The sequence below is a fragment of the Rhinolophus sinicus genome, chromosome X (genome assembly GCF_036562045.2).
Source record: "Rhinolophus sinicus isolate RSC01 chromosome X, ASM3656204v1, whole genome shotgun sequence".
NCBI classification, from domain to species: Eukaryota; Metazoa; Chordata; class Mammalia; order Chiroptera; family Rhinolophidae; genus Rhinolophus; species Rhinolophus sinicus.
In genome coordinates, this window is record NC_133768.1 from 72403166 (window position 1) to 72427079 (window position 23914).

Consider the following 23914-nt stretch of genomic DNA (forward strand, 5'->3'; position numbering starts at 1 on the left):
AAGACCTGAAACAATAAATTGCATAGAAGAAAGCATAGGTACTAAACTTATGGACCTTGGGTTTAGAGAGGATTTTATGAATTTGGCTTCAAAGGCAAAGAAACGAAAATAAATAATAAGTTAATGGGACTATATCAAACTGAAAATATTCTGCACAGCAAAAGAGACCGTCAACAAGACAAAGAGGCAACCAACCAAATAGGAGAAGATATTTGCAAGAACACTTCCCATAAGGGGCTAATATCCAAGATATATAAAGAACTCATACAACTCAATAAGAAAAAAACAAACAATCCAATTAAAAAAATTGTCAGAGTACCTGAACAGCCACTTCCCCAAAGAAGACATACAACATCCAACAGATATCTGAAAAGATGCTCAACTTCACTAGCTATTAGGGAAATGCAAATAAATCAAAACAACAATGAGATACCACCTCACTCCTGTTAAAATAACTATTATCAATAAAACAACTAATAAAAAGTGTTAAAGAGGTTATGGAGAGAAAGGAACACTCATACACTGCTGCTGGGAGTGTAAATTGGTACAGTCACTGTGGAAAACAATACGGATATTCCTCAAAAAGTTAAGAATAGAATTACCATATGACCCAGCAATTCCTCTTCTGGGTATCTATCCAAAACATCTGAAAACATTGATCTATAAAGATATAAGCATTATTCGTGGTGGCCAAGACATGGAAACAATCAATGTGTCCTTTGATAGATGATCGAATAATGAAGATGCAGTATGTGTATGCGATGGAATATTACTTGGCCATAAGTAAAAGATGAAATACTGCCACTTGGACCAAGACATGGAAGCAACCAAAATGTTCTTCGATAGATGAATGGATAAAGAAGTTGGGGTATATATACACAATGGAATACTATTCGGTGGTAAGAAAAGATGATATAGGAACATTTGTGACAACATGGATGGATCTTGAGAGTGTAATGCTGAGCGAAATGAGTCAGACAGAAAAAGCAGAGAACCATGCGATTTCACTGATATGTGGTATATAAACCAAAAACAAGAAAAGAACAAGACAAACAAATGAGAAACAGAAACTCATAGACACAGACAATAGTGGTTACCAGAGGGTAAGGGGGGTGGGGGGTGGGAGATGAGGGTAAGGGGGATCAAATATATGGTGATGGAAGGAGAACTGACTCTGGGTGATGAACACACAATGGGATTTATAGATGATGTATTACAGAATTGTACACCTGAAATCTATGTAATTTTACTAACAATTGTCACCCCAATAAATTTTAAAAATAAATTGGAAAAAAAAACTAATTAAAAATAAATAAATAATAAAATATTTGAAAAAAAGAATTTACCCAACTTTAGCAGAAGAGAGAAAATAAATTGAAAATAAATTAACAGTCTTAGTGACCTGTGGGACTGTAGGAAAAGATCTAACATTCATATCATTGGAGACCCAGAAGGAAAAGAGAGTGGGACTGAAAAGGTATTCAAAGAAATAATAGGTGAAAACTCCCCAAGTCTGATAAAAGACATAAACCTGCAGATTCACGGTGCTGAAAGAATCCCAAATATGATAAACTCTAATAACTTCATACCAAGACACATCTCATTAAAACACTAATTTAATTAAGCATTAATTGACACATCTAATTTGAAAACAAAAAAAGAAAAATGTTGAAAGAAGACAGAGAAAATATAATGATGGTAGATTTCTCATCTGAAACCACGGAGGCCAGAAAGGAGTTGCACACAATTTTCCAAGCACTGAAATACAAGAAATGCCAGTTACAAATTTTATATCTCACGATAATATCTTTTATGAATGAAGGAGAAAATAGAAATTCTAAGACAAAGGAAACTAAGACAATATGTTTACAGGATGCCTACCCGTATAGAATGGCTAAAGAAATTTATCTAAGCAGAAATAAAATGATAACAGAAGAAGGTTTGAAACTTTAATAAAGAAGAATATCTTAGAGGGTAACAATAGAGGTGAATATGATGTTTCTTTAATATTATTTGATGATTGATTTAGAAATTATAGCTCCATGTAATGTGGTGCTCGATATATGTAGAATAAATACATAAGACAATTATATTTAAAAAGTGACTAGTGTAAGGAGACCTAAACGGAAGTAAGGTTTTTGTCACTTTACTCAAAGTGGTGAAATGTTGATAGCAGTAAACCATGGTAAGTTCATGTGTACATAGTAATACCAGAGCAACCAGTACCATGCACAGCAAAAAAAAATGATCAACAAAATGAAAAGACAACCCATGGAATGGAAAAAGAATATTTGCAAACATCGTATATTTGATAAGGAATTAATATCCAAAATATATAAAGAACTCATACAACTCAATAGTAAAAAACAAATAACCTAATTAGAAAAAACACAAACAAATTTATAGTGACACAAAACACCTCATTGGTTGACTGGGGGTAGGGACTGAGTGGAGAGGGGGCATAACAAAAGGGTGTGGGAAATTGGGGGGCTTGATGGATATATTTATTATATTCATTGAGGTGATATTTTCCATATATATGTCAGAACTTATTAATTGTAACATTTTAAATATGTGAATTTTATTGTCAACTGTATAACTCAATAAAGCTGTTTGAAGAAAAGCAGGTTATGAAACACTAAGTAAGGTGGTCTATGCATTAGATGTTACAATATGCAGTTGCTAAAAAGAATGAATGATATATATATATATATATATATATATATATATATATATATATAGTGATATATAAACATGTGATGTTATGTTTTAAAAAAGCAAAATGCCGAATGTCATGTATCCCATGGCCTTGTTTTAAAGTAGAATAATATGTTAAAAAAATCCGGAAAATATGTGCCAATAATTACGCAGTAATATCTGGGTAGGCAGGCAGGAAGTGGGGGTGGTAGAGATACAGGACCATATCAACTTCTATATTATATGATTATCTACTATTCATTTTTTCTTTAAAAATATGCATTATGTTTGCTACAAAATGAAATGACATTTGAAAGAGCAAATATCTTGTTTAAATTATTTTTTAAATGATGAAAAAATATTTTTGATATAAAAGTGTTCAGCTATATTGTTGAACAAAATAATCCTAGTTTGAAACAGTATTCACATATATATGTGTGAAAATTTATGAAGGAGAAAACTACAAATTTAACAGTGAATATCCCTGGTGTGTTATACTGTCTTCCTTATATATCTTCTTGTATTTTTGTATTTTCATATTTTCTATAAGCATATGCAATTATTTTCCAGAAAAATACTGGCAATAAAGACATAATCCTATTGTACCTACTGCTCTCAGCTCCCTTTCCTGTCCTTCCGTACCATGTTTCCCTGAAAATAAGACCAGGTCTTATATTAATTTTTGCTCCAAAAGACTCATTAGGGCTTATGTTCAGGGGATGGCATCCTGAAAAATCATTCTAGGGCTTATTTTCCAGTTTGGTCTTATTTTCAGGGAAACACGATATTATAGGTGATGGAAATCCATAGACTATTTTTCCCAGATCCCCTTTCCAGATTGGTATTTATTAGGCTATGTCAATGGGAGGCACAGTTAATAAGGTGGGAAAAAGAGAGAAGCCATTGTTCCTTTTCTTTCCCCCTCTCCCCTCCCTCCTCCCTCCCTCCCTCCCTCCCTCCCTCCCTCCCTCCCTCCTCTCCTCTCCTTTTCCTCTCCTTGCCACACTTCCTGCAAATACAGCAGCTCTGGTCAGGAGGTTATTTCCTTAGCAAGAGCATGGCTCCTCAGGGGAAGTGTAGCCTCCTTGGTTCATGTTTAGGCAGAAGGGTCTGGGCCTTGGTGGTAAGTCACAGTTGCTGTGGCAGCTTAGGCAGCAGTGTGTTCCTGGCTCTGGCTCCAGCTGTGGCAGAAGCCTTGGTAACACAGGACTTGTATGCTCTGATACCTGTAGCTTCAGGGCACTCATGGGCTTTGGTTCTAATGACAAAAGTGGCAGATGATTTTTAGCATGTGGGCTATTGTAACATCAGTGTTGCTCTCTCTCACACACATGAGTACAAGCTACATACTTACACCTTAAAATAAATTAATGATAATGAGAATAGGTTGGTCTTACCAACACCAAGAATGAATGTACCTCTTAAGAAGGACTCCTGGTAGTTAATTGCGCTCAAATTTATAAACAGAATCTAGGAGTCATTGCTAAACAGGGGCCTCTTATGCCCTCTGAGCTTCAGGGAAAAGCTCACTGAGCTCCCTGCCTCCTGCATTGTGTTCCTGCTGTCTGAGCAGATCCTTATAAAAAAGCTCATAGGTTCCTAAATCAAGGCCTGGGCTGAAAGTCGGCCTTGGCCAATCAGAGCTGCACAGCTATATCCTCATTTGCATCTTTGCCAATCAGACAGAGCGTCTCCATGCTGAGAAATCAGGGCTGTTTGGGCCAATCAAACTGTGTGGATTTGGAGTCTTCATTTGCATAAAAACGGACCACTCAAAGACTGGGGGCAGGCACTCTTCTCTATATAAGCCACCTTCCCCTCCGCCTCAGTGGAGTCCACCTTTGGTTTCCAATGAAGACTGTGTTTCCCAGGATGGAGCTAACACTGGAGCTGTCTCACCAGAGTCAGACCTGTAACCATGAAAGATGGGATGTTATGATAATACTCTTATAGTCTTTTTTTCTTTCAAGTATATTCCATGAATGAGGCCTGCTCTGTATGATCCCCATTTTTTTTCTCTTCATTCTCATATCTCTACTATATTCTCATTGACAGATCCCGTCTTTGACATGACATTCCTTTGTGGATTCTTCTTCCCTGTTCTGGCCTTAATCTAGTTCAAAAGATGTTTTTAAACCTCCTTGGAGTTTTCGGAGGAAAATACAAGGGTACAAAAGGTGAGAGCAATTAGTAATTTTAAGTTAAAAGAGTCTAATTAAAAGCACTGCTTTAGTAGAGAATGAAGAATTAAACACAGAACAATGCTCTAAAGATTGTTCCAGAGCATAGGGAATCCATGTTAGATTTCTTCTCTACATTCACATATATTAATGAACCATGTGTATTTTCAGATACTCTGTAGTTCATTTTGGGCTTTGTTTTCCCTTTTTCCTATTCTTGCTATGCCTTCATTAGCCCCTTGCTATACTGCTAATTAGGTTAGTACTAAACACTTTGAATCATTGTAATTTTGTTTATATTGCTTCATAAATGATAGTATTAATCTTTCCTACTTAAACTTCTTTTTCAGAAGTCTCCTGAAAATTCTCAAATATTTTCGCGTGAACTACAGTATTGCTTTAATTACTTCTATCAACTCTAGAGATAAGTATTAAGATTACTCACTTTTTATACTTATGTACTCAGGAAAGTAAGGTACATAAAAGTTAAGGAACTTGAAGTCACATGACTAGTAAGTGGCAGAGTTTGGAAATAAATTCATATCTACCAAATTGCCTGTCACATTGAGAATATCAAATATGTGGGCATTCTGGCATATATCTCCCTCACAATTTATAAAGACTAAACACTGGGTCTAGTGAATATATATATATATTCACTAGACAATGATAATTACCTCAATTCAAAGTACATGCAGGAATAATTCTGGTCCAGCCTGGTTCTTCTTTTATAGGTCCCCTATAAGAGTCAAAAGTAATACTCCTTGCTTTAGAGTCATCAAGAAAGATCACAAAGGGTCATGTTCTTTGCTTGTTAATCCCAAGAAGAGCTGCGTCACACTGCAACTCTAACCTGTCATCTCAGAGTGTGGCAAGAGCTGATTTTTTTTTAATAACCTGTGCACTGTGATGATATAGTTGTTAGGTCTTCAGAAACCTTATTCACATTTTTAAAAAAACTTACTATAATATTACCCTATGTAGTCCAACTCATAGTATCATTAGCCATTGACAGTGTGTATGGACTCAGGAATACAAAATCCCCAAATGTGCAAACTCAAACTTGCATCCCTGTGGGTTATTTGGCGGAGGGTTCTCTGTGGGAGTTCATTTCTCTACAATGAAACTACATTTTCTCTCACCACCGTGTTCCCACACATTTGAACAGAAATATCTAAGCCCTCTTTGGCTGTGGCAGTGACTCACTGACTAGTTTGCCTTTCTCTGTATCTGAGCACTCAACTCCAGTAAGTTCTTTTCTCCTGCTGTTGTGCTGAAGGTGGGGTGACATTCAGCCAGTATGCATTCTTTTGGTCATCCTGCTTGTTTTTAGCCAGTGTTGGATATTGGTCAAGGCCTCTGACTTAGGGATTGTTACAGGCTTTGTATGTCATCTGTAAAAATTTGCTTTAGATAAATTTATCTCTAACGTGTCAAATTTTAACTCAGTAGTAAGGGAACCAGCAAAATAACAAAAGCATTTAAAAGAGAGTTTTCCAGGTCAGAAAAGGTATTGAAATGAAATGGTTACAAATTTGGGGACTAGGAATGCTTACAAAAACAAGTAGGTTTTTGTAATAAAGTTTCTTTCCACAGAGTCTAAAATACATAATGTCCTTGCCAGTTGTTACAAAAGGAAGCTTGTACATGCTGATTATCAGTCAGAAGATAAACCAAACAAACAAACAAAAAAAACCCCAGCACATTTAAGTAGAAAATGTTCACAATATATCTGCCTGAGACAGAGATTGAGTTTTCATACTCCAGCAATAATGCATTAATAGGGACATTTATCAGGAAAGTATGAAACAAAGTTAACAGAGATTGGAAGCAGAGCACAAAATAATAAGTTAGTGCCAGTGATTTTTTTTCAAGCTGCAGAAAGGAAGATACAGAATATATAATTTGCTCATTTCTTAGTTTGTGCACAATTCTTTTTTTCTTTGACCTTCACTCCTTTTGGTTTACTCTTCCAAAAAGCAATACTCATTCTCATATTAACTTACTGTTTGAATAATTGTTTTGTTTGTTTTTCCTTTACAAGTTTTGAATATAGCAAAAATTAGACATAGGCTTACTTTATACACTGTTATTACAATCACGTTTATCAGCAAGGTTTGTACTTATATTTATGTTATTACTTTCATTCACTTTCCACCGTCGAGGAAAATTTTCCAAATAAAATTCTACAGTAAATCAATCTAATAGCAACAAATTAATTTTGTCTATGAACCTGGACTGACAGAGCATGGTCTTTTTCTACATACCCTCCTATATTTATATGAATGCTTTAGGAGTGTTACTCAGCACACACACATACCTCCTTATTGTATAGTTTCTCACTTTCATGGTGAGAAACTACCAAGGCCTGACACATTTGTTGGAAGATTATGAAAGGAATCCAAAACTCTGTTTTAAATGGTCCCTATTAGCTCAGAAATGCCCTGTACCATTTTTATGAACTTGGCTTATTCAAACTAGAGAACAAGAACCAAGAAATTCATCTCCATCTGTTTGCTATACCTATTACTGTGCAGCAATCCCACATTTTCATAGGTCCCCCACAATTTCCAAGGTTCCTAACCTGCCAGAAAAGATTCTTTACTACCTGTGAGGCAGGGAGTTTCTGGGCAGATCAAGCACCAGATAAATTCCTTGGAAGTGTCTTAGGCATTACTATCAAGTATAATCCTTGTTGTTTCATGGTAGGGCTTGCCAATTCTGATTTGGTGATTTTGCCTTCAAATGTGACATTTCTATTGTGGTTTTAGTTACAAACTTGATTTGATTTGTGGTGAGTTACAGTATTGATTCAATTACTTTTGTCAACTGTAGAGATAGATATGAAGATTACGTATATGTTACAGATGAAGAAATTGAGGCACACAAAAGTTGAGGAACTTACTTAAGATTGCACAACTAATAAAAGGCAGGACTGAAAAATCAGTTCATATTTGTCACACTGCTGATCATATTGAAAATATCAAACATGTAACCACCTTGCTATACGCCTCCCTGAAAATATATAAAGGCTAAGCAGTGGGCCTTTTGAACAGCCTCCTATATATCTTGAGTCATCATCTTTAAGGTATTTTTTATTCCCCTGAAAATTCAAATCTACAGTCTGTTTTTACATTAAAGTGTCATAATATGAACATGCATTTCTGAATTCTGATGGGGTACAACTTCTGATGGGGTACAATTCTGATGTTATACCATAACATTCTGAAGAACTTAATCTGTTGTATCCCAAAATCTGATGCCTTCAGTTACACCATGATATTCTTTCCATGGATTTTTTGGAGGGATCACTTGACTTTCATACTACTTAAGGAGTGAGATATTTCTGTTACCCTGTGATTTTGAGCATTATAATAGAAAAGGAGGAGGAAGAGGAAGAGAAGAAAAAGAAGAAAGAAAAACTTCATGGAGTAACTTTCTGAATAGAAGCTACCAAGCACAATACTAAAACATCCCAATGCAAATAATCACAATTAGATTTTTCTCATTAGTTTCACTCAGTCCTCCCTTAGTCAAATGCAACTAATTCTTATTCATTTGTCTTGGATCAGTAGTGTACACCTTGAAGTCCTCTGCTTCTGGACTGATAATAGGCCCAGAAATTTTGAATCCCCATCCTGTATACAATCCATTTAACTGTAGTTTTAGGCTAACTTTCTTAAACCTCTCTTCCATTATACCCAATCATTACCCTGTAGCTTGTGACAGGGGTCCATAAGTTCCCATGTGTGTGGGAGGGAGAGGCAAGTCTGACAGGCTTGGGGTAATTTTATTAGAGTGATTGAATATATCAGGAAAAGTGCATGGATTCCCTTATTAGGTAAAAAACATAAACATATGAACCTAACCATGACCTTTTCTTAGGGTGTTAGGCAATATTTGTCAAAATGAGTGTAAGAACATTTTATGGATTGTGATTGACAGATCTCTAGGGCTCTCCTATAAAGTGTGGGGCACAATCATCACTAATAACCAAGTAATAATAACCTAAGAATGAAATCTTAAATGTTAATTTGTAAAAAGTTATTGTGTCAGCCCATGCACATGAATAAAAGCATGCTTCTATGTATACTGAAAAGATAGTTACTGAAACATATTTATATCAGTAACATTTTAGCTATACAAAATTAACCTAGGAGTTAGGAGTTGATTTTATTTTTTTTTTATTTGACAGTTTTTTTTAATAATGTGTATCTGGAGGGGAAAAATATATTTCTTCTAACATTGTGAATACAATTAGAAAATAAAGAGCAAATCAAATACACTTAAATTAAGTTTATTTTTCATCCCTCCTTCTATAAGGTGAGGGAATAAGCCTTTATTATTACTTTTAGCTATCTGGAAACTGCCAAAGGTGATTTGGGTGTAAGAGACACTTTGACAGTTTTATTACACTAAATTTAGGGTTAGATTTGGGGGAAGAACATAACAAAAGGGACTATTAGGGGAAAGTGGCTGTCCGATTAAAATTAGAGCATAGGTACCTAAGTACAAGGAACAGTTTTATTCTTGGATTCCTCATGAACCAGAGTGACAATACAACATTTAAAATTAACATAGCAGAAAGAAGCACAACAATGAGTAAAAATTTAAGCTTTTCCTGAGATCAGGAATAATAAGGGGCAGTATAGAAGAATAAAGGTTAACTATTTTAAAATGAAAATATACATACAGGTGAGGTATATTACATTTTTTGGAATCTGGATAGCATATATGAAAAATAAACAGTAAGTACATATGATCTCATTGTGAGGTTAGACTATATATTCAAAGATCATTTTTTGTTTTAGTTATTTAACCCTCTCCTTTCTGTTATTCTTAGGTTGTTCTTATTTAAACTAGTGTGCCATTATATGTATATATTTAAACATATGGACCCAGATACACATGTATAAATACATATTATAGAAAGGTTTAAACATAAGGTTTAAAACATAATTAAACGTCTAACATATTATAAGGTGATTCATATACCACACTGATTTTGCTGTTTAATTTGAATTTTATAAAAAGTAAATATTTTTATATGTAAGTCTAAATAAAAATCATAAACCCCATGTTTTTCAAGGGTCAACTATATAAATAAAGATTCTTGTATTCCAACAATGATGTGCTACACCAAATATCTAATTGTGGGTCCCAGGAATCTGCATTTTTAATAAGCAACTCAGATGATTTTATTTTGTTCAATAAAGTTTGAGAGTAAAATTAATACAATGTGTTTTTTTTAAAATAATCATTGCATTGCAACTTGATATGTTTGATGCTCTTTGTTTATGGATTCTGATTTTCTTAGGAATTTTCCTGGTACCAAAAGATATTCATTCATTATTTTCAAGTTATCAAAGTCAATTAGACAACTTAGAAATTAAATTTAGGTTGATATTTAAACCAAAAAAACAACACAATCATTTGGCATTAAAATTTGACTCTATAATGTTACGGAGAAAACTTATATTAAAATATAGTCCAAATGGAATAACTGTAGGGCCACATATTTTGTAGCATTGTCTGAAGTTGGCAAGAACCGATTCTTTGGTAAAAATTTAGCTTAGTACAATTCAGTTTCTCACTATTATCTTAAACATCTAATGGGAGGGATGCAGCTTTTCTGAGCAGTGAAATCAGTATATAGACAATCTAGGAAATTCTGATTAGTCTTTTTGAGATTATAACCCTAAACTATGTAAATCTAGAAGACAAGTGGAAAGGCTATGTGGGCTCTGAATCCCGTAAAGCAGAGATCTCACATATTTTTTATTATCATTAGTGTAAAAAATTATGGACATCCCCCAACGTTCATATTTTTAAAGTACATAATGTACTGCAGTACAAGTAATTTATAATGAGTATTTAAAAATTTATAAATAGAAGCTTATAAAATAGATCGAGATGAAAAAATTGAATTTTAAATATTTACTTCCTACGCCCCGCTGAATAGTTTAAATGTGCTCTAAAGTATACATAATTCTCTAAGGAGTTAATTTCTCTACTGCCAATTTAGATATGACACTGCTACTAAAAGTCCTACATGTTCTACACTAACCTTTATAATGTTCAATTTCAGAGGATAATGCCGAACATTTACCAAAGTATTAGTTCCAATTTACACTTCAGCAATGTATGAACCCTTTAGTTGCTTCTCATCCTCACCAGCATTTGGTATATTCATATTTTATATTTTGCTATGTTCATTTTCTATATTCCACTGGTTTCTTTTAAAATATTTTTAATACTAAAAAAATTTACATAATATCAACAGCAATAAAAGAGCAACACTCAGAGTAGAACCTTTTTGTTTTAAATAGCAGTTTCTCAAGGTTTTATGATTTTAAAGAGCAAAGTTTATCAGTTCTCTGTTCTCAATGTTGTTATGTTTCAGTGAACAATGCTTCCTAGTGTTATGTCCTTGACAAACAGTAGAACTAATTCCACAATTTTGCAGAGTTTCTCATGAACAGAAACTGTTTTTATAGAGTTGCAGTGTTGAGAAGGTTTGTGTGTTTTTTTAATTATTACAGAGATCTTAACAGAATGTTCTCTTATAAATCATATCAGACACTACAAGATCAAAATAAATAGACTTTAATCTAGGAGAGATCGAAATGCTTTGTATGTTAAAAGAGCCTCAGGACAAGCTGACCAGCATTTTCTCCCAATTCTGTTAGAGTGAAACAAAATGTTCTTGCTTGCCCAGTAATGTACTTCTATCCATGTTTGCTTTATTAAACATTCTGAAGTGAATTAGTGGGTACATAAAAGTTTACAATTTTCATATCTTGAAAATAATGAACAAATTGCAATAAAATAGGATAGCAGATGAAATCAAAATGTCAGCTTTATTAAGAGGGGAATGTGAATAGCAGGATATTGATCATTATGAGAGTAAAATGGAACTAATAGAACCCCAGATTTAAGCAAACTATCCATCAGCCTAAAGGTTTGTCTAGTCTAGAAGAAGCAGAGAGAGCCTTCAAGTTGCACTACTTGACTCTCTTCACAGGGAAGTCAATATCAGGAGTAGGAAAGAACATTGTGAATTGTCTGCTTGTGTCCTTCCCCCAGTTCTTTACCTTGTTGTTCATTTCTTTCTTATTGATATATAAGAACTAGTTTAGGGATATTTTTGCTTATACAATCATATGCATTGGAAAGTATTTCTAAGTTTGTGATTGATTTTTTTTTAACTTGGTTTATTGTGATTTTATTACTGATACATATATTTTTTTTCCAATTTCAGTATACTCAGATTTTGTTTGATGATTTTTCTTTACAAATGACCTAAGAAAGGAAGTATTACAAGGCCTGACTGAAAGAAGAGACATATTATGTCCCAGATTCACATTCAAAATTATAAAGAATTAGTTCTACCTAAAATATGTATTAATTCACTATAGTCTCAATCAAGACCCTTAACATGCTTTTCTAGTGGAGCTTGACTAGCAGATCTTTAATTTACTAGAGATAAAGGATGACAGAAGGCCTGAAAAAATATGTAAAGAATATTTTAACAGCATTTTTATTATATGAAAAGGGGTTTGCTACTACTTTACTTTTTTTTTCCTCAGGAAGTCACCCACCCTAAGGGTTTAAATGGAAATGGAACAGACATATGTTGCCATTACACTTTAAAGTTCTTTAAAATAAACATTTTTTTCCCATTTAACTGTATTTCAGTTTAACTTGGTGATTCTCCTCCTTCTAAATGAGGGAAGGACCGCCTGCTTTCTCCATCACAGGGAGGGGGCGGAGCATCCTCTGGAAGCTTGGAAGTGAGCAGTGCCTGGCCAGTCTTGGGGGAGGGACTGCATTTCATACAGACTTCCGAGGCTTCCGCTGAAGAGCAGAGGCTTGGAAGTAATGGCTGTTGAAATCTAGTTATTTTCAGAGATTTCTGGAGACTTTGGAGTAAAGGTGAGAAAAGAAGTGACTGCACCTTTGGAGTAGTGGGAAAGGAGTGTCGTTTTGTGAGAGTCATTGTTTCTGTGAGGAAATTAATACCTGGATTGTGTATTCCTCCAGATATTTTAAAAATCCATGTTTTAGAAGTGGGGGAGGTTGTGATCAGATTATACCTGTGGAAAAAATACTTCATGAGATTGCAAAAGCTAACTTTTGAATAGGGCATTTTATGTTTCCATCAAAAAGCAGTGGTGACAGAGATAAATGATGAAACAAAACTTGAGAAATTAATCATCCTTATTTTGAAAAACAGGACTGTGATAATCCCAAATGAAAAATGAAGTTGTTAGTTGGGAGGTGTTAGCTTTTTATTGTACTTTGGTTGTGTTGATTGTGTTTCTAACAAATCTTACTGTTTTAGCGGATTGTATAGTGGTAATCTGAAGTAATGTATAACTGTACAGATTTAAGTATTGTCTACATCTCTACATATCTATCAAAAGAAGGATATATTCTTATTTGTACTGTAATATGAAAAATATCTGAAAATCATAATCTAAAGAATAGTAAATATATATTAATATAATAAAACACAACAAATAATATATCTAGTAATAAAGGATGTCTAAGGAAAAAAGAGAGGAAATTTTCCACTTCTTTCTTCCATATTTCACTTAGCATGTAGTACCTATGTTTGCATAAAAATGACTGAAATGAGAATTTTAAAACGTAGAGAAAAAACTACTTACCCCAAAGTGTGTAAACATATAGACATGGAAAGGTGTTCAAATATGTGGGTGAACAAATGTAATTTCAAATAATACATTCTAATATATATTTATATATGTATATATGTTGAGGGAAAAATCAAGGGGATTAGACTCAAATGTAAGTAATGAACAACTTAAGGTTTGGAGTATTAATGGTGTGTATTTTCTTCTTTAGATTTTACATACCTTTAGATTTTTGGGGAAATAAAATGATGCTGAAATAGAACAATCCCTTTTGTTAGACATTTAAATAGATTCCCACACACATCACATTGTCTATAGACGAAGGTGAATTTTTCTGTGGATCCAAGAAGGCTGGTTATCTGTTGCTCGCACTTTTTTTGCAATTGAAATATTTAGACTATAGTCCAGACTTTGGTTCAAGCAGAAGACATTTATTTGCATTTTTACGTACTTTTAAGGAAGAATGCAAAACATGTTTAAAACATATTATGGAATAGTCACATAGGGTAGTATATGCATAAATTTGAATACTATGAAGCCATAAAAAGAATAAGCTAATGCAATGAGCTAAATTCAATGATAATAAAAGATTTGTAAGGTATATTCTAAAAATAAGCAAATTAAAGAATGACCTGTATCATATTAGTGCACTATATGCAAGAAAAAAATCTGGAAATAAACATATTACTTTATTAATTGAAGATATAAATGTAGTTGGAAAGAGAACATTTCACCCTTCTGTAGATCACATTTCTCCATTTTTGAAATCTTATTTTGAAAAATGTAAGCTTGAATAATTTTCATGATGAGAAAATGAGACAAAATTTTAGAAACATAGAAAAATCTTGTAAAAGTAATTCAAAAAAAAGATGATGTAGAAAATATTTATTGATATGGAAAGATTAAAATATATTCTTGGGAGGTGTAAAAGTCTGGTTTCAAAAATTATACACATTGATGAATATCTATCAGAAAAATCTAGAAATATATTGAGCAAACCAGTATATTTTGATCATTATTGGGGGGAATTGCTTTCTTCTTTGAAAAATCAAAAAATGAAGAAAGATATACAATATGCACTAGAGATATTGTAATAACAAACATTAAAATGAGGAATTATGATCCCATTTTTATCTGACACACACATACACACACACACACACACACACACACACACACACACACACTCCTCTTAAATTGAGAGTGAAAAAAATCTGGAAGCCTTTGAGAAGGCTATACTATCTGGATGGCTGTAGTAGCCTTCCCCACTAAGGACCTGGGTGTCTGCAGTTCTAGTTCTAGTCACAAGATGGCACTTGCCAGGTGTCCTAAATTTTCTCCAGTCAACCATTTTTATGAAGTGAGCAAACAAAGCAATAAAACGTATTTTGTATTAGCAGACTACAAGACAGTATTAGAGTATGATTGCATTTCTGTTGACAAATCGTACATGTATAACAGAAAAAGCAACCCACAGAAGGACTGATGTGAGAATTCAAACAGAAAACTTTTTTTTTAAAGTAGCTGCACAGATTTAGCCTATAGAAGACACAAGGCAATTGTTATTCCCCTCTTTCCAGTCCCACATCATATTTTTCATGAGAGGGATGATTTTAGCATGAACCAAATAACAACTGTCACAGAGAGCATTTCAAATAATAACAAAAAGGAAAATAAACATGGCATCCACATCACAGATGAGATTACATCTCCTTCCTGTGTTTCAGAATGACATGCCTGCTAAAGTTTTGTCAGGGAAGTTTCTTGATGGCATTTCCATTTAATTGGTTTGATTCCCTGTCTTCTTCTGGACAGGCTAGGTTAATATCAGAGATGCACACTAACTGAGGAATCTGCATGTGAAGCCAGCTGAGCCCCAGAAAAGCAGTGTGACCACAGAAGTGTAGAGCTGTGAGAAGCCTCTGTTGGACAAGCAACTAGAGTGAGAATCAAAACAACTGGACCACAGGGCCAGACCTGCTTTGATCCACGTGACATTGGGTAAGACTCTTCCCATTTCACGAAATATTTCACGTTAAAAACATATTGAGAACTTGGGGTATAATTCATTTTGCTTCCTGCTCTGCAGCCATGTCATTTTAAATTAAAAGCCACATTTTATATTAAAATAATGTTAAGATGAGAAATTGAGGTATAGATTATTTTGCTTCTTATTCTGCCACCATAATGTTTTGTAATTAAAAGTCATAACTTCTAGCTTGGGGAAAACAATTTCATGTGTTAAACCACTATGAAGAAATCGTTCAAGAGGCTATTTAACTGAGGTTCCAGTGAGTGGCCTGACTCCAATCCTTTACAACTAGGCTAGATTGTTATCACCACATACTAGATAGCATAGTTACGAAGATTTCTTAAGACCTGCTTAAGGTCTTATGACCTTCCTTGAATAGACATCTGTATACCCTCTTGAATAATATTTGGTAATGGTTTAACCTATTTAATTCTTTCCCAACAACAATCACAATCTCTGACGCTTAAACTCATGCTCTTAATGAGGGTATTTACGCTGAACCCCACTATCTGTGTCCATGAGATCTTTGGTTGTTTTGGAAAGCAATAGCAGCTTAGGAACATTAAAGCCCAGCATTCCCTCATGATAACCCGGTGGGGTCCAGAAGGCCTAAATTATCCAGGAACAGAAATAATGTCCCTGACATCGCCAAAGCCCCTCTCATACACATTCCTTTCTTATAGTACAACAGAAATGGTAAAGAGAGGATATTTGGTTGTGTTATCATAATAATTATTTTCTGGTGTTGTTCCCCTCCCCAAAATATTCCATGTCTCTGACCTTCTCTATCTGATACCCACTATTTATTGTGATTTGTATCTTGTCTCCATTCTCATTGTCCACGTTCTTTCTGCTTAGCAAAGTAAACTTCGTATCTGGTCCCTTTTCTTTTTTGTCATGTTTTAATCTAATCCAGTGTTATCCATTGGAAACACTTTATTCAAGTTATTTTGTGAAGTTTCTGAAGGACAAGAAGAGGCTATATAGCTGGTGAAAACCATTTACTAGCCCTAATGCGATAGTCATGGGCTTGCAAAAACTGCTTTTCTGGAAAACCATGCATCTAACACCAGACCAGTGACCTAAGTATTTTTCCACCATCTTTTGTATCTATTGATTGATTTCTTGTATATATCTGGGTATACTAGTTTAGCATGTGCAAATTCATACCGCTGTGGTTAAATTAGGACTTTTCCCATCTTTTCTGTCTCGTCTGCCTCTTACCCAGTACTACATACTTAGACAGGTACTAAACTCTTTTTTTTATTGTACCATTAAATATGGTTTAATATTTAGACAACCTAAGTTAATGTCAGAGATGCATGTGACTCATGCATCTTTGTTAACTATGCTATCTAGTATGAGGAGATGACAACTTAGCATAGTTGTCAAAGATTTGAAAGTTTTCTCTCCACTGAGCTAATAAAGGCCTCCAACCCCGAACTGTCTGTCTGCCTGCCTATCTGAACACTGTAAAAATGTATTTCTGTCATAATGCCTCCATGACAAACTCTTAAACACTAGACTATGGGTTCTGCCAACAAAAATCCCTATTTCCTCATCTAAGAACCCTTGATGTCTTTTATTCAAATTGGTTACCAGAATGATCTTGACACAGGCTTGCCCTTATGTCATGTGTCGCTGGAAGAAGGATGGCTTCTTTCTTTAGAGTCCCCAATGCAGACAGTATTCTTTCTCTTCGTTTGTTAATTACAGGAAGAGCTGTGTCATACTGCAGATCTATTTCTCTAACCTGAATAGTCAGAGGGTGGCAGGACATAGGAGCTGTGTTTACTCTTTCACTCTGATAATGGATGGGGTTCTAAGGGCCTCAACAACTTCACTTATATTTTATAATTTTTTTGTTTTTAAACTTAGCATAATATTATCTTAAGAGAACTAACCCTGAGAATGATCCATTGGCATTGTGTAGGTTTTAGCACTTCCTGGGAAACACTTCTAAGTTTAAAGCAATAAAAATATAAATTTTAATTTTTAATTTCTTGAGTATTTTGTGAACACAAAAGCTCAAAAGAAGAGAATAGAAATATAATTTTCCCATATTGAATTAGCAACTGCAAACAACAAAAACACAAGGACAAGGAGTTGCCAGTTATAAATGAAATGAAGTAAAATGGGCATTTCTCTGCATAACAAATGTGTTTTAGCCCCTATCCAGAAATAGCATATCTGAAAGGGAAGGTAGTCAAACGCCACAACCCAAAGAGACATGTTATATCTACTCTATAGCAAAGTGAATGCAATCATGCTGATATGGTCAGTGGAAAAGCATAGCATAGGAAAAACTACATATATATATATATATATATATATATATATATATATATATATATATAATTTTTTAATAAAAAGTTTATTAGGGTGACAATGGTTAGTAAAGTTACATAGGTTTCAAGTGTACAATTCTGTAATACATCATCTGTATATCACATTGTGTGTTCACAACCCAGAGTCAGATCTCTTTCCATCACCATATATTTGATCCCGTCTACCCTCATCTACCACCCCCACCCTCCTTACCCTCTGTTAACCACTAAACTATTGTCTGTGTATATTAGTTTTTGTTTCTTTATTTGTTTGTCTTGTTCCTTTGTTGCTTTCAGTTTTATATCCCACATATGACTGAAATCATATGGTTCTCCACTTTTTCTGTGTGACTTATTTCGCTTAGCATAATAATCTCAAGATCCATCCATGTTGTCACAAATGGCACTATTTCATATTTTCTTATGGCAGAATAGTATTCCACATTGTGTATATATACCACATCTTCTTTATCCAATCATCTATTGAAGGACACTTTGGTTCTTTCCATGTCTTGGCCACCATAAATAAAGCTGCAGTGAACATCGGAGCACATATATCTTTACAGATAAATGTTTTCAAATTGAAAAATATGTATTTTTTAAATTTGTGTGGGAATGTGGTTATATGTAAAAGACAGAGAGCTCATAGATGAGTATGGTAGTTACTGAAGATTGTTGTAGTTCACCAATGTGTTCACCAGCAGGGATGTGAGATTACGCAGTACTCACTCTGGGGTACATTCACCAATTCCCTCACAAGCTGAAAGTGAATGATATCATCTTTCGTTCTACCAAAGAGATAGGATTCCAAATCCAGAAGGCAGGGAGTACTGGAGGAAAGAGAACACATCTTTCTGTTTGGGAATCTGATAGACTTTGGCTCTGATTTTGTCTTGCCCTCTTCTCTACTTTGTGACCTTGCTCATGAGCAAGAGTGCCCACTTCATTCCTTTGCCATCTGTCCATTGTATCATTTCATTGCTTCTTTGTAAGTCAAAATAGGTAGAAAAATGAAATCTTGTTTACGTTTGCATCTCTTCAATTATTAGGGAAGGTGAGTATCTTTTATGTATTGTTCAGTTCTAATCTTTATTTTGAATGTTTGGGTTTTGAGGAGCCCCTATGAATAGCACCTCCCTTTTCCCACTGAACAAATTGAACAAATTGATATAAAACAAGTGAAGTTGCAGATGGAAGAGAAGATGTCAGCTTTTGCACAAGGGGATGGTAAGTTGAAGGACAATAATTATTGTTGAGAGTTAAGTGGGCCTTATAACACCAAATTTAAACAAATCTACCAAACAGCCTAGAGGCTTGCAACTGTACAAGGACAGAAACACTTGTACTTGTACTACATGAGTTTGATCACAGAGAAGTAAATATTAGGAGCAGGAAAGAATTATGCCCTTGGAAGATTGTGAATTGCTTATTTATGTCCTTTGCTCATTTTTTAACTTTGCTATTTATTTCTTACTAATTTGTAAAGAGTTTATTAATATCTTTAGATTAGAGATTTTTTTGAATTAAAAAGTTTTTGTCAAGTACTTCTGTTTTTAACTTTGGTTTATTATGTTTTACCATAGTATTTTTTTCTGTTTTCTTTCAATTTCATTATATTCAAATACCTCTTTCTTTAAGGATTTTGATTGATATTGTATGTTTAGAAATGGCTTTACTTGAAAAATCTATGAAATGTCCTGAAGGATAAATGAGACAACCTGAATAAAAAGACATACCATGTTCTAGGGCCAGGAGAATTAAAATTGTAGAGATTTAATTCTCCACAAAATAATGTGTGTATTCACTGCAATCACAAACAAGGAACTAGTGGGTCTTTTTAATGGAATTGCCCAGCTGTTTCTTAACATGTTTTGTAACATGTTACAAATATGTAAGAGATATTTTTACTGGGGCTTTACATGATAAAAGGATTTGCTACTTCTTTTCAAGAAATCACCTACCCCTGTGGTTTGAATGGAAATTAAAGAGACACATTATGTTGATTTCGCTTTCAAGACTTTTAAAATGAACGTTTTTCCCCTTTAAGTGAATTTCAGTTAACTTGGCGATTCTCCTCCCTCTAATTGAGGGATTCTCCTCCCCATCACAGGGAGGGGGGGCGGAGCATTCTCTGAGAAGCTTGGAAGTGAGCTGTGCCTGGCCAATCTTGGGGGAGGGGCTGCATTTCAGGAGGCTGCAGCTGACAAGAAGCTTCAAGGTAATGGCTGTCTTAAAGCTAGTTATTTTCTGGGAATTTCTTTGGGCTTTGGTGTTACGGTGAAAAAAAAAAGAAAAAGAAAAAGAAATTGTTGCCTGCAAGAGGTGGGGGTGAAATACGGTTTTGAGAAAATTGTTGTTATTGTGACAGAGTCAACCCCCTGAAAATTTAGTTTCTCCCGATATTTTTTGAAGTCCACAGTGTGGGAATGGGCGATCATATTACAGCTTCTAAATTAAGACTTCAGTGAGGCTTGCTGTTCATGTTAATTTTTTACGTGGCATTCCATGTATCTATCTTCATCACAGAGTTTATTATATTTTTATTTAAACATTTATTATTCTACACAAAAAGTAACTGATAGAAAATGTGACCATAAAAAGTGATTGAGACATACAAACACAAATATAATGTACAGGAACATGGAAGGGATCCAGATATGCTATTGAGTGATAACATTGTAAAAAAATATATATATGCGTTTTCCTTAAGGAGGGAACTAGACTCCCCTGTTAACAGCATATCTGGAGTGCTGGGATTACTGGGGGTTTCAAAATATATTTTTAACCAGTTTCAGCATTTTAAAAATTGCTTTATTCCATGATAATTTTTATAATTAGAAGAGCAACATGAAGCTGAAATAGCATACCCATTTAGTTGGAGACACATAAACATTCAGACACACACAGGCATGCAAACATTCCCCCCTTGTCTTTTGCCAATAGAGGAAATTTTCCTGGACTGGATCAAGCGAATAGCCTGGTTGCTGTGTTAGCTATAGCCCTGCGTGTGTCCTCCTTGCAACTCATTCTTTCTCACCACAGGTATGGCCATCGTCAGCAAGAACTGTTTTTCTATATCTTTTAAGTTTAAGAGTGAGACAGAGAGATGAGGTGGTTTATTTCTGTTAGCAGTTTTTAAAATATTATGTGGCATGGTGCATCCATACAATTGAATATTATATAGCTGACAAATAGATGTATGAACATATAGTGATTTGAAAAGATGTCTGAGTATTAGGTGAAAAACGAAAATTGCAGAATGGCAAGCACCACATTATGTCATTTAAAGATAAAGGACTGTGTTAATACATTATCTGTAGCAAAATAAAAAATATATAGAAGACTAATAGGATTATTTGTGTCGTTAGAGAGACAGGATACTCTTTACTATGTATTTAAAATATTTATTAATATTCAGTCATTTTTTAAGAATATCAGAAAAAACATTTGAGATAAAATGTTACAAATTAGGGGCGAACATTACATTTGACATGATTCATTTAAAAATCACATTGAAAATACGTATTGATACGGAAAAACTTTCAGACCATGGGCTTGAGCGCAGTAAAATGCTGGTCTGAAATTATATGTATTCATGTATATATGTAAAGAAAAAAATATAGAAGGATATTCAGGAAACAATAATGATTATTTCTTCCAGAATTATCCTTCTTTTTTATAAATCTTCATCTTTTCAGTTTTCAGTAAGCATGCAGCTTTCTTTTGATCAGACCATTGGAAGTAAAGATATTAGCAAAGATAGTAAAGACTAGTAAAGATATTGTGTAATTCATAACAAACCTCTAAATTTGAGCATGGTATATGCTAGAAGCCTGAGAAAACTGCAGGCTTGGCAAGATGTAGTTCCCACCCTTCTATAAGAAGGATATGGTAGTAACAGGATGTAGTTCCGGTACTCGTCACAAGATGGCGCTAGCTAGATTTTCAAATTTTTTCTAGGCAACTATTTTTATGACGTGAGGAGAGCCATGAAAAGATTTTTGTATTAGCAAACTATGAAACAGCATGTAGAGTGTTATTGTAGTTCCATTCACAAATTTGTGCCTAGAATAAAAAGCCCCACATTAGGACTGATGTGAGAACTTAAAAAGGAAGCATTAAGAAAAGTAGCAACATTGAATTTTGCCTATAGATGACACAAAGCAATTGTTATTTCCTGCTCCTCTGTCACCACCTCAGACTTTTCCTGAGAGAAATGATTTCAGCATTAACCAAATAACTATGTTACAGAGAGCATTTCAAACAATAAGAACAAAAAAGAAAATAAACATGGCATCTACATCACAGATGAGATTTCATCTCCTTCCTGTGTTTCAGTATGACATGTCTGCTAAAGTTTTGTCAGGGAAGTTTCTTGATGGCATTTCCATTTAATTGGTTTGATTCCCTGTCTCTTTTTGGACAGCCAAAGTTAATATCAGAGATGCACATGAACTGAGGAATCTGCATGTGAAGCCAGCTGACCCCTAGAAAAGCAGTGTGACCACAGAAGTGTAGAGCTGGGATAAGGCTCTTCTGGACAAGCAGCTAGAGTGAGAATCAAAACAACCGGACCACAGGGCCAAACCCTCCTCCATCCACGTGACATTGGGTAAGGTTCTTCCTATTTCATGTTAAAAAATGGTTAAGTTGAGGATATGGAGTACAATTTCTTCTTATTCTGGCTCAGCACCATAGCATTTTAAATTAAAAATCTCAGATTCTAGTGTTAGGAAAGAATTAATTAAGTTAAACTCCTATAAAGAAATTATACAAATGGGTATAATGATGTCTACTTATGGAAGACTTCTAAATGCCAGCCAACTGCCTGGCTCTCAAGAAATCTTTGAAAACTACCCTATTCAATAGGTAACCATTGTGTCCAAATACCTGACTCCTAAATTCATCCTGTTAGTAAGGTCATTGTGTTGTTGTCTAAGTCCAGGAGACACAAACACCAGTACCTGTGTCTGGCTGCCTTTATTAGATGGGGCAGCACTGACAGCTTTAAAAAGTTAAGCTATTACCTTAGAATAAACCTTGAGAGGCCCCAAAGTATCAAAGTATCCAATACCAGAAATGGTGTCCCTGACACACTCACCAATACCCCTCCCCCCAATCTCCTACCATACAACACATTAATTTGTTATATGTAATAGCTATAATAAGGCCCACACACTGGGGCAGTATAGAACTACTTCTCTTTTCTTGCAACCACAATATGTTTCTTTGGTGCTCAATATTTATTCATTGCTTTGTATGTCTTTTCCATTTTCATTGCCCACCTTACTTCTCCTTTGACAGAAGTAATCCCTTTGCTTATTTATTCTCTTTTCTCTTTACCTTTTCTTTAAGTGAGTATCCTCTAGTATTGCCCATTCAAAATTATTTTCAAGCGTCCTTGCAAGTAAGAGAAAATGATTTAGTGGCCCTAAGGCAATAGAGACCTCTAAAATCACTTGGTGTTTTTTTTTAAACATAAAAAAAAAATTTCATTATTAAATTTTATGTGTGTAGTTAGACAGTAATTTTACCAAAAAAAGTACAAAAAAAGAAAGAAAAAGTAATGGATTAATAATTTTAACTACATGAAAGTATTCCTTCTAAAGGCACAAAAAAGAAGCACTTCAAAAGGAATAGACTCCACAAGGTTCAGAGAAAGATTTGCACATAGCACTATATGTAGTAAAGCAAGCCTAGCTTCTTTATTCTTACAGTTCTTGAGTTATCATTGTCTTCAATCTTCTCTTTAAACACAGGAATATGTAGTGTCACAGGGCTTAGAGATACAAACTGTGCTGGAAGCAAACTCAAATGATCCTTTAACTTACAAATGATTCTTTAGTTTAACTTCAAACTCAAATGAGCTTAAACTTTGTATTGGTCAGGATTCTCCAGAGAAGCAGAACCAATAGGAGGTTATTGATGATTGATTGATTGTAATTATGGAGGTAGAGAAGTCCCATGATCTACTGTCTGTAAGCTGGAGACCCAGGAAAGCCAGTGGTATGATTCAGACTG

The 23914-nt window shown here is 34.4% G+C and overlaps 1 protein-coding gene across 2 annotated transcripts in view; it reads left to right on the top strand.

Annotated features, from left to right (window-relative positions):
* The first annotated feature begins 12684 nt into the window (after window positions 1-12684).
* PWWP3B (PWWP domain containing 3B) overlaps window positions 12685-23914 on the top strand; it is a 33126-nt gene continuing 21896 nt past the window's right edge. Inside the window, exons 1-5 of one of the 2 annotated variants that reach the window (XM_019713859.2) lie at window positions 12685-12812; window positions 15350-15535; window positions 20004-20111; window positions 20837-20935; window positions 22320-22505. The gene's annotated coding sequence lies outside the window, so the exon portion shown is untranslated. The remainder of the gene's footprint in view (window positions 12813-15349; window positions 15536-20003; window positions 20112-20836; window positions 20936-22319; window positions 22506-23914) is intronic. The other variant, XM_019713858.2, reaches the window with a different exon arrangement.